Source organism: Octodon degus, unplaced genomic scaffold (assembly GCF_000260255.1).
Source record: "Octodon degus isolate 3935 unplaced genomic scaffold, OctDeg1.0 scaffold00152, whole genome shotgun sequence".
NCBI classification, from domain to species: Eukaryota; Metazoa; Chordata; class Mammalia; order Rodentia; family Octodontidae; genus Octodon; species Octodon degus.
Window position 1 is genome coordinate 3902131 of NW_004524728.1, and position 10039 is coordinate 3912169.

The 10039-nt window shown below is 37.5% G+C and overlaps 1 pseudogene; it reads left to right on the top strand.

Annotated features, from left to right (window-relative positions):
• Positions 1-1736: 1736 nt before the first annotated feature.
• LOC105743703 lies at positions 1737-3403 on the top strand (annotated as a pseudogene).
• The last annotated feature ends 6636 nt before the right edge of the window (positions 3404-10039 follow it).

Genomic DNA, 10039 nt, shown 5'->3' on the forward strand with positions numbered 1-10039 from the left:
TCACTTTTCCTGATCAAAGTCCTACATGAAAGATTCCTTAAATTTGTTGTGATACTTCATGACAGTAAAAAAGGTCCTGAATTTGTACTTGAACTTATTTCTTTAATTCATTTCTTCTTTTGTTCCTTAATTCTCTTTTTATTTTGTGCTGTTGATTGAACTCAGGGCTTTGCACATGTTAAGCACCCACTCTACCACCCAGCTACACCCTTGCCCTAAATAGGCAAGATACTGTCAGTGTTTTCTAATTTGGTTTCACTGGGTTTTGAATCCACATGATATTCATATGCTCTACAATTGTGTTATACCACCATTCCACTTTCTTCACTTTTATAGTGAAAAATCCTACACAATTACTACACATTTACAAAGCAAAATAAATAAATATTAAAGCAGTGAATACATAAACAAATACTAGATCACTCAGTACTACCAGTCATGTAATCACACAGATTAATTGCTTTCTCAAGAGCATTTATAGTTATCAGTGTGGTCTCTTTATCATGGGTGATCTTAGAGGCATACAGTTAGTAGAGAAGAGTCCTTGCAAGAACACAGTTATGACCTCCAACTATTGGGACATTTAAGATTCAAAGTGCAGCATATGTGTTATTCCACAGGAGGGCTCTATTCAGAGCTAGTGGGGACAAGAAGGTCTATATTTTGGATGGTATTTTTTTCAAAATTTCTTCCTTTTCCTTTGGTTCATCTTTGAAAATGGATGTCAGAAGGTAAAATCTGAATAAAAGAAAAATACCATAAAGCAAACTATGAATTTCCTCAGGACATCTAGAAAGCCTGGAACGTTTCCAGAGCTTGTACCCTATAGGAGGTCATGATGAGTAATATATGAAAGAATAGGTCTGTGGCTTGAGTTTTAGAATTCAAAGGCTAAGTCCATATTGACAACCATTTTCTGACTAACTGAAATATTAAGCAGTAATTTGGAAAGCAAGAGTCTGGATATAAAAGCATTATTAGCTGTTTTACTATAAAAATTAAAAATCATTATTCATCACAAATCATGGATTAAAAATGAAAATGAGCCTATTGTAGGAATCACACATAGGCAGGTAGGAAATTGACAGAGTTTGCCCAAGATGTAGAATTTTATTAAGATCTTCATTTCCATCAACATTTTGTCTCCTTGAGAGTCTCCCATGTATAGCTTTTTATAACACCAAGTACATGCTAGAGGGTTCACTCGGTAATGGTGCATATGTGTGAATAATGGTCTTGTTTCTGTAGATTATAATGAACATAGCAAAGAAAACATGAAATTACAGCTAGCTCCTCTTTGGTGTGAAGATATTTTTGGGTCCTGTTTTGTATATTTCTTCATGAAGTCATCACTATCAAGTTCTATAAAATAGAATCAGAATACCCCAGGGCAGTAGTACATCAGAGGGACCAACAGAAGATGTACAACTCCTACTTGCAGTTCTATTTAAGGAAGCATTGAAGAACTTCCATGGGTCAGCTCACTTGCTGCCTTTCTCTGTAACACTATCAGCTCTTTATTTTTTAATATGTTATCACTCTAGGAAATTTAACTACATGGGTACTAGAACACCTTTAGGGACAGGAACTCTCCCTAGGAAGACATAAAATATTACCTTTCCAGAAAACATTCTCTCATACTCTCTTCCCATAAATCCCTAATCTTTATAGGCAAGTTATTTCAAATTAAAAAAAATTATGCAAAAATCACAGTCTTTATAGTCCTTTCTAAAATAATGGTCAAGTTTGTTTATGTTTCTCCCAGACCCTTCGGCAACAAAGACTCCAAGATAGGAAATCCTTCACCAACTTTATGTGCAAAAAGGACTTTCATCCTGCCTCCAAGTCCAATATCAAGAAGGTATGGATGGCAGAACAGAAAATATATAAGATAAGAAGAAACAAGAAGAATTAATGCAGCAATATCTCAAAGAACAAGAATCATATGATGACAGATTGCTTAGGGGAGAGGAACATGTAAACAATGGCCTTAATTTCATGTACAAGTCCCCACCAGGAGCTGAAAAAGAAAACAAAGAGAAAGGAGAAACAAGGAGAAAGGGAATACAAATGTGAAAGGCAGAAGGAGGCTCCATGGGAAAAACATACCAAAGATGATAGTGTTGTAGGCAGCTGAATGAGATAGAAATATTATAGGCAGTTAGACAGGGCCAGGCCCTCAAGGAGACAATATGGAAGACAAGGTGACTTTACAACTTGAAAGAGACAACAGACACTTATATGGGCCAGACCTCAAGACTAAGATAAAAGAGAAAACAAGCTGCATACTTCCCTAAGGATGGGCATCAGGGACTGATATTCTCAATAGGTATCAATCACCTTGGAAGAGCCCAAATGAGTCTAATCCAACCCCCAACAGGAAGAGACCTTGTCCTGTATTCATTCCTGCTTGCTACTTACGTGACTCACTTCCCCATTTGATACTGGATTTAATCAATTTTACCTGAGCAATGGTGCTTGCATTATCATCGGTTGACCATAGTTTTGTCTCACCTCATGCCCATCTGAGAGAGTTCTCACGTCTTCTTCATCACCTTAGACCTGCCTCACTGTTTAGTTTTCCTCTATAAAAGTCCCTGGAAGAGTTAGCTGCGCAGAAACCACCTGCTCGGGGCCCCGTCACCTATCCCTCTCTAGGACAGGAGCTTTCTTTCCCTCAATAAATATATTCTACTCATAACTTCTGTTTGTTCCTAAAATTCATCCCAGGTACTTTATAAGTTGGGAGATGAGTTCTTTTCCCTGTGTAATTTGGAGGTTTCCTGTATCAATATGAACGTCGAGACCAGCCTTTGGAATTCAGGTTCAAAATGTGAAGTACATTAAGTGTTATAAATGGGGTCATGTCAACAGAGATTGAGAGTGTCCTTTGTTTGGTCTTTCTGGAATCAATGCAAGTTCAGTTCCCACTAATGGCTCATGGCCATCAATGTACACCTTGGGGCTAATAGCAGAGATAAGAAACAGTGAGTTTGCACTGAAACTGACAGGTGTCTGGGAGAAACCTGACTGCAAATGACCCATCTCAGGAGTATGTTGCAAGTGAGGGTGAAGAAGATCCTGAAGTTGAATTCTTAAACTCACTAACAACCAAACAAAAACAGAAACTTCTCAGGAAATTGGACAGACTTGAAAAGAAAACCAAGAAAAAGAGACAGAAAAAATAAAAAGTTGCACAAGACCAAAGTAAACACAAAAGCATAAACACAAATCCTCCTCCTCATCATCTTCCTCTTCATCCTCCTTCATCTCCTCTTTCTCTTACTCCACTTCAGAGACTTCAGAAAGCAGCAGCGAGAGCGAGAGTGACAGCAGAGCACGGGGGGGAGAGGAGGAGGAGGAGGAGGAGGAGGAAAGAAAGAAAGAAAGAAAGAAAGAAAGAAAGAAAGAAAGAAAGAAAGAAAGAAGAAAGAAAGAAAGAGAAAGAAGAAAAACAAGTGTTTAGGAAGTAAAACAGTGCTTCTGAAGAGAAGCTAAGAAGAGAAAACTTTATGAAGAACCCTCAAGCCTTCACAGTAAGAAGAAAACAGCTGGGGAAATGTCTTGGTTCGTACAAGGAGAGAGTTCAGGGGAGAACGGCAGCGCACCCTACAGGCTGGGTTCTGTGCAGAAGTCCAGGAGCGCCATGGAGCCCAGAGAGGGGAAGAGCCTCAGGAAAGGAGGGGAGCAGAGGAAGCTGGAGCAGAGAGAGGAGCAGCGGCTGGGACCAGAGTTCCACTAGCTACCAGCACAGGGAGATAAGGAACCGGCCCCAGCAGAGTCCCAGCAAAGAGGGAAACAGAGAACAGGATACTGGAGCCACCACGCAGACAGACACAGAGGCTCTGATGAGCACCGAAGGCACTCGGAGAATGAGGCCTGAGTGGGGAGAGAATAAAGAGCCCGGGTGGGATTACCTGTGGACAAAAATCTCTCCACTTTCTTACTGAATACCTATAGTGAGGGCGGAAGTATGTGCTGCTGTCCTAATAAAAAGCACTTTTTAACGTCCCATCTCTGTAAACTATTATTTCAGGTAACTGTAGGTAACAGTTCTCATGCCCTGTGCTAGATTTTTTAAAATCTCGCTATTTTTTTGTTCAAAGAATGACAGTACATTGAATAGTTATAACTATTTTAGTTCTGAGGAACTAAAATATATAGCAAGTTCTTGTGCAACTTTTTTTTCTGTCTCTTTTTCTTAGTTTTCTATAACTGTAATTTTTTTCTTTTGTCAGTTCAAATTTGTTGTTACTTTTAAGATTTGTGTTTGCTTGACTCAACAAAGTGTAATGGTTGAAATTCATTAGTATGAATTAAACTGGACTTTTATCAAAAAAATAATGGTCCATATATTATGAGTTGTTCTAAGAGAACAATTTTCCCACACATATTTTGAGGTTACAATTAAATATTAGAATTAGAGTTTGTAAGTAATCCTAGAGCTGAACTAGTTAAATATCAGGAGAATGGTGGTCACCAATGGCAGGCCATTTCCTAATCTTGAACCCAGTGAACGTTGGGGCTATTGGTAGAATATCATTCCTGACTGTTTGAAAGTTTGGAAGGTAATTTTGGAAATAAGTCTGGCTATGAATATATTAGTATTTTCTGCTACTGATACTAGCAACTAATGCTACTAACATGATTTATTTAATAGGGTAGTTCAGAGATTATAGCTACAAATAATCAATAATTAGAATTCATCACAGGCTTGAGAAATTTCTTAGTGTTAGAGGGACCTTTATGAACAACTCAAATGCATGGTCAAAATATTTTGAAGCTTAATTTTCTTTTTATCCTTTTAATTGCAAACTTCATATTACAGCTTTTCAAAAACTGAGATAAAATTTACATATGGTAAAATGCATTTTGGGGGTATAATATGTTGTTTTGATGAATTCATATACCCGGGGAACCACCACTCCTGGAAGATTAAGACTACTCCATTACTCAAAAATATTCCTTCATGTTCTCTTCTCATAAGTCATTATTCCCTAGTGGCAAAATATATTTTAATTTCCATTCTCATAAGTTAATTAGTTTTGCCTTTTCTTCAGTTTCACATAAACTGAATCATAAAACATTAGTTTTACATCTAGCACTTGGTGAGATGAGAACTAAAGCCTCTTTCCTGATGGGACTTCTTCAAGAGCACAGTCCTTGTGTCCCCATCTGCAGGTCTGCTTTTTCATATAGCTCAGAGAAGCACCTCTGTCAGCACAGTGCTTCCCTGAACTCTGCATTCATTTCCAAAATTAAATGTAAGCACTGACATTTGTTAAACAATATGAGTTAGAGATAGAAAATCTTTAATGAATGTGTCTAGCGGTGGCAGACACTTTCATTAAAATTGAACAGATGAGGTTTTTGAGAGCCAGTTTGTGTAGAGAAACCCTGGTAGCAAAGGAGGAATGGGAAGAAGGAGGTGGGTGTAGAGCAAAGCTGTGCACACAGAAGGAGGGCATGCCAACTACAGCAGCAGCCTTGCCTGCAAGATATGAATTCCTTACGTGTGTTAGGCACAATGGTGGTTGCCCAAAGATGTCAAGGTTCAAATTCCCAGAACTTGAAACTGTGTTAGATAATGGGGGAGTGAGGGGTGGGGGGATGGATTTTAAGGTCGCTATCTAGTAGAACTTTGAGCACAGATACTATCTTAGATTTTCTGGTTGAACCCAATACAATCATAGAGGGTTGCCTTCAAGTAGTAGTAGAAGATAGGGATCTTAGCACAAGCAATGTGGATACTCCCAAGAAACTGGAAAAAGCAATAAAATTTATTATCTCTAGAGGATCAAGAAGGAGCACAGCCTGACCAACACTTTGGATTTAGCTCAGTGGACCCATTTCTGATATTTGCTCTCTAAAACTGCTTATGTGAGTGTGTGGGAGAGATTCTGTGATTCCCTGCACCTGCTGGACTCCTCCAGACTCAGCCCAAGCCCTGTGTGTGAGTGAGAACTTCTGCCATGCTCTTGGTACCCCAATAAACCCATCCTGAACCCAGGCCCAGCAAATGTGTGGGAGAGATTCCACTTTCTCTTGTGTCCGCTGAACCCCTTTGGACACAGCCCAGGCTCCACATGAGTGAGAACTTCCATTGTGCTCTCGAGGCCCCTCCAGACTCAGCCCAGACCCAGCCCAGGACTGGCATACAGGGCTGGGGTGACACTCTGTAACTGAAGTCCCTCTAGAGGAGCTAGGGGCAGAAACCACCAAGCTGATCCAAGAGCAGAACATTTTGTCAGAGAGCTAAACAGGTTCACGTCCATGGGCTGCAGCAGGAAAAAACTGAGCATAGTATCCAAACCAAAGCCAGGCACAACTGAATGAATTCAAACTTTGTAGATCTGCATCAGATCACATTTAAAGGAAAACTCATTAGAATAACAGCAGACTTCTCTTCACAAACCATGAAGGCAAGAAGAGCATGGAAGAGAGTACTTCAAGTCCTCTATGAAAACTAATTCCAGCCCAGACTACTACACCATGCAAAACTCTCTTTCAAATTTGATGGAGAAGTGAAATACTTCCATGACAAAGAACAACTAAAGAATTTCATGATGACAAAACCAACTGTACAAAGACTACTAAAAGATGTTCTAAAGAGGAACCAAAATGATCAGAACTCTATGAACAAGAACAGAAGGAACCCACTAAATAGGGCAAATAATTAAACACAGGAGAATAAGAAGTAAACAACAGCAGGTAAGTAACATGGCAATCATATGTCAATACATGTCAATTATAACCATCAATGTAAATGGACTCAATTCACCAATTAAAAGAAAGCATGGGTAGCAATCCTGTTCTCAGACAGTCTCAACTTCAAACCAGAATGATCAAATGAAATAAAGAAGGCCACTATATACTGATTAGGGGAAAAATTTGTGAGGAAGAGGTAACAGTCACAAATATGTATGTACCAAACATGGGAGTACCCAACTATATGAAAAAAATCTTAATGCACATGAAAAATCTAATTTCCAATTTCACAATCTTAACAGGAGACTTTAACACTCCCTTATCCCAAAAAGAAAGGTCAAGCAGATAAAAACTTAGCAAACAAGTAGCAGAAGTGAACCAAAGCATGGAACAAAGGGAGTTTGTGGACATATACAGAGTGTTCAACCTACCACAGCTGAATACACATTTTTTTAGCTGCACATGGGTCATTTTCTAAAATAGACCACATCCTAGTCCATTGCTCATGCTTAAGTATATGCGAGAAAATAGAAATAATTCCATTTATATTATCTGACCACGGTGCAAAGAAACTGGAAACAAACAACCAAAGAAATCAGACATACCACATAAATACATGGAAATTAAACACGATCTTACTCAGCAACCAATGGGTTACAAATGAAATTAAACAAGAAATGGACCAATATCTACAATTCAGTGAAAATTCAAGGACTACTTATCATAATTTATGGAATGTGATGAACTCAGTTCTGAGAGGCAAATTTATAGCTGTAAACTCACACATTAGCAAAACAGAATGGGAATAAATAAACACCCTAATGCTGCACCTCCAACATCTAGAAAAGAAAGAGCAAACCAAACTCACAGTAAAAAGATGGGAAGAAATCATAAAGATTAGAGCAGAAATTAATTCAATTAAGACAAACAAAACATTCCAAAGAAATAATGAATCTAAAAGCTGGTTATTTGAAAGATTAAATAAAATCAATAAGCCCCTAGCTAACTTTATTAAAAAAAAAAACAAAAAACAAAAAACAAATCCAAGCAATAAGGAACAAAAAGGGTCTAATTACAACAGACCCAGTGGAAATTCAGAAGATTATCAATAGCTACTTTGAGAATCTTTACTCTCACAGAATAGAAGACACAGGAAAAATTGACAGATTTCTGGAAAAGTGCAAATTACCAAAACTGAATCAAGAAGATATAACAACTCTCAATAACCAAATAACAGCCAATGAAATATGAAATGTAATAAAAAAAACCTACTGACAAAGAAAAGTCCAGGTCCAGATGGATTTTTAGCTGAATTCTACAAGAATCTTATGAAAGATATAATCCCTATATTCCTCAAACTCTTCAATGGAATCGAAAATGAAGCAATCCTCCCAAAATCATTCCTGGAGGCAAGCATTATACTGATACCAAAACCAGGGAAAGACACAACTGAAAAAGAGAACTACAGGCCAATCTCCCTCATGAACATAGATGCAAAAATCCTCAATAAAATCCTAGCAAACAAAATACAGCAAATCATCAGGAAGATTACACAACATGAGCAGGTAGGATTCAATCCTGGGATGCAAGGTTCAATATACGCAAATCTATAAATGTAATACACTATATCAATAGAGATAAATCCAAAAACCACAAGATCTTCTCAATCCATGCAGAAAAGTCTTTTGACAAAGTCCAACACTCATTCATGTTCAAAGTCCTACAGAAAATTGGAATATATGGCCTCTACTTCAATCTGATAAAAGTCATCTATGACACCCAGTGCCTAACATAATTCTTAATGGGGAAAAATGGAAATCTTTTATTCTCAGATCTGGCAGAAGATGAGGATGTCCTCTATCACAATTGGTATCCAATGCAGTTCTGGTATCATTAGCTAGAGCCATTAGACAAGAAGGAAAATAAAAGGAATAAGAATAGGTAAAGAAGTTAAACTCTTATTATTTGCAGATGACATGATACTTTAACTGGAACACCCAAAAACTCCACCAAGAAGCTATTAGACTTAATACACAAATTCAGTAGCATAGGAGGATACAAAGTCAATACCCAAAGTCAATAGCATTCCTCTACACAGATTACAAACACACTGAGAGGGAAATTACAGAAATAATAATTTTTTCAATAGCACTGAGGAAAATGAAATATCTTGGAATTAATCTAACTAAAGAAGTCAAAGATCTTTTCAAGGAAAATTACAGTACTCTGAAGAAAGAGATTGTATACAATTTCAGAAAATGGAAAGATATTACATGCTCCTGGATAGGAAGAACCAACATTATGAAGATGGCCACACTCCCAAAATTGCTGTACAGATTTAATGCAATCCCTATTAAACTACAACCAGCATACCTCCCAGATGTAGAGAAATCATTCCTAAAATTTATTTGGAACCAGAAAAGACCTAGAATAGCAAAGGCAATCCTGGGCAACAAAGACAAGGCAGGAGTCATTACAATTCTTGACTTGAAATTATACTACAAAGCTAGTGTGATAAACCAGCATGGTATTGGCAACAAAATAGACCTGAGGTTCAAAGGAATAGATTATAATATGCAGAAAACTCTATGAATACACTCAGTCACCTGATCTTCAACAAAGTGGCTGAACATGCTTACTGGAAGAAAGATAGCCTCATTAACCAATGTTGCTGGAAAAACTGTATTTCTATATGCTGAAAACTAAAACTTGAACCAGGTCTATCACCATACAATAAACTGAAGTCAAAATGGATTAAACATCTTAACATTAAAAGAAAACCACTAAATATCCTAGAATAGAAAGTAAGAGGAACTCTTGAAGACATAGGGGGCAGGCAAAGAGTTCATGAACAAAAATCAAATTGCATGGTAATAGTTGAAAGAATTAACAACTGGGACCACCTCTTCTTAAGAAGCTTTTGCAAGTCAAAAGTAGTTACCAAAATGTGAAAAGACAACCCACAATTTGGGAAAAAATCCTTACCAATAAGCTCTTAGATAAAGGTCTACTCTCTAGAAATCACTGAAGAACTAAAAAATATTAGGACCCCAAAATTTAAAGACTTAATCCAGAAGTGGACATCCAAGGTGAACACACTTCTTAGTGGATGAAATTATAAAAGCAAATAAATATACGAATAAATGCTGCACATCACTAGCCATCCATGAAATGCAAATTAAAACAACACTGAGATACCATCTCACCACAAAAAGAATGGCTATCATAAATAAATTGATCAACAACAAATGTTGTTGGGGAAACATGGGGAAAAGGGAACCCTTCTCCACTCCTGGTGGAAATATAGACTGGTGCAACCATTATGGAAATC